This window comes from Catharus ustulatus, chromosome 31 (genome assembly GCF_009819885.2).
Source record: "Catharus ustulatus isolate bCatUst1 chromosome 31, bCatUst1.pri.v2, whole genome shotgun sequence".
In the NCBI taxonomy this organism is placed as follows: domain Eukaryota; kingdom Metazoa; phylum Chordata; class Aves; order Passeriformes; family Turdidae; genus Catharus; species Catharus ustulatus.
In genome coordinates this window covers 1,028,713-1,031,242 of record NC_046251.1, presented here as the reverse complement: position 1 = coordinate 1,031,242, position 2,530 = coordinate 1,028,713, and positions in this window count along the sequence as shown.

Sequence of the window (2,530 nt, the reverse complement as noted above, 5' to 3'; positions counted from 1 at the left end):
CTGAAGTCTGGATTTATTTTGTTTCACAAAGAGGCAATGTTTAAAGGGTGATGGAATCATGGAATGGTTTGGATTGGATGGGACCTTAAATTTCATCACTTTCCACTATCCCAGGTTGCTCCAAGCCCTGTCCAACCTGGCCTTGGACACTTCTAGGGATGAGGAATCCTCTGGGAAATCCATTCCAGAGTGATCTACCACCCTTCCAGGGAGGAATTCCTTCCCCATATTCCCTTTAATCCTGCCCTCTGGCAGTTTAAATCTATTTAAGAGACCATCCAGCTCTCTCTCCATCTTTCCTGCAGCAATTTCAGGCACTGGGAGGCCACAGTGAGATCACCCTAAATTTTTCCAGGCTCCATCATCCCTCTGATCATCCTGGTGCCTCCTCTGGGCTTTTTCCAGCAGTTCCACATCCTCCCTGTGCTGCAGGCAGCTCTGCAGGTGCGATCTCACCTGAGAGAGGAGCAGGAAGGGTCAGCCCAGGCTTGGGGAGCACCTAAAATCCTCAGGACAGCTCTGCACCTATAAAAAGAGAGAGAAAAGCTGGGTGAATTCCCAGTTCTGCTGGAAGGCAGCCCTGGCTGGCTCTGGTGGCCCACTAGGTGACACTGTGTGTCTGTGCTTTGCTGCAAGACTCAAAATGAGCAGTTTCAGATCGAAGAGGGATTAGAACAGGACTGGCAAAAGGAATAAGGACATGCAGGGATTTTTTTTCACTTCCATTTCTGGCTCCAGGTGGCTCTGGAGGGCAGCTGAGGACAACTGAAGGTTTTTTCCCCCTTCCTATCAGCTGCTTTTTAAATTATTGTCACTTGGGCTTGAAATGAGTTTGGTTGGGAGTGGGATAAGAGCCAGAAGCAATGCAGTGAATGTTCTGCAGCAGAGTGAGGAAATGCTTATGGATATTGTGAACAAAAAAGGAAAACCCTGCTGCCTGCTTGGAAGGTGTTAGTTCCACAGCCTACTGCTCATTTTCCTTTCTTTTAAATTGAGAAGAACTATTTGCTTTGTACAGAGAAAAAGCTAAAAAACCTGATGTGCAAACCCAAGCTGCTTTCTGTCACCTTTCTCTGCTCCTAACAAAATCCATTTAGTATCAGATTTCCTCCAATTGCTAAGCAACCAGAGATCTCTCTGACTGGAAATGGTGCTGTTTGAAAAGGGAGGGAAGATTATTTGTTGTGGACTTAGATTTATGGAATATGCCAACTGCTCGTTTCTAAGGAAACGCAATTGAATTTTACAGTGTCTTCCCGGTTACGTGATACTGAGGCAATACTGGCTGCACTCACCAGAGACTTTAATCAGAAAATCATTAATTCCAGTTAAATCTGAGGCATTTCTGAGCCTCTGACATACACGGACCTGCCTCTGCTCACTCAGATCAACTTAACATCTTCAAGGAGAAAATAATGCATGAGGTACTTCTAAATTAAAAAAAAAAAAGGTGAACTAGATAATAAATTACTCTATCCTTGAATCTATTAGTTATCATAGCATTTGAGTGCTTAATGGGCCATTTAATCTATTCTCCTCTGGACAGGTGCCAAAAGAGACATTACACTAAGGATGGATCGTTTGCTGCCTTGTTTTGCTGCCTTGAGGACTTTTACCAGTTAAAAGTTGTTTCTGTGGAAATCCCGAGGGCCCAGCAGTGTGTGAAGCATCAACCTCACGGCCGTGCCATGGTGGGATTGTCGGGGTGTCCTTTGCAGGGCCAGGAGTGGGACTTTGATGATCCTCCAACTGAGTTGGGTCCCTTCCAACTCAGCACATTCTGTGACTTTGTGGTTCTGTCACTTTTTGGCTCTGTGACTCTTTTCTGTCACTCCCGTTCCCTCAGGGGCCGAGACCGCGCTTCTCCCTCACGGGCGTGCCCGCGCTTCTCCCTCACGACCATGAGCGCGCTTCTCCCTCATGAGCGTGTGCGCGCTTCTCCCTCACGGGCGTGCCCGCGCTTCTCCCTCACGAGCGGGAACGCGCTTCTCCCTCACGGGCGTGCCCGCGCTTCTCCCTCACGAGCGGGAACGCGCTTCTCCCTCACGGGCCCGCGCTTCTCCCTCACGAGCCCGCGCGCCGCACCGCGCATGCTCCAAACTAACGGGCCGCGCGCGGGGCCCGGCGGAACCCCCCGTGAGCGGCGGCCGCAGCGAGGGGCGGGCCGAGCTGTGGTAGTGAGCGCCGTGACCTCGTCTTGGCCTCGTTTGGTGGCTGTGGCGACCGCCAGAACTGCGGGGGGAGGGAGGGGCGGGGCGAGACGATAAAGGGCGCGGTCGTCCCAGCTCTGAGAGTGATGCAAAGAGGGGCGCGGTCTATTCCAAGCCAGCCCCTTAGGGGCCGTGGCCGCGCGGTGAGAGGCGCGGTGAGAGGCGCGGCCTCCTCCATCCCCGCCCGCCCGTGTGGCGGCGGCGTGAGGGCTGAGGCGGGGGGAGAGGCCACGAAGGGCGTGGTCTACAAAGCTCCGCCCCCCTGGGGGTGTGGCTTTCACCCGATTCGCTGCCACCGTGAGGGCGGGGCAGGCCTGGCT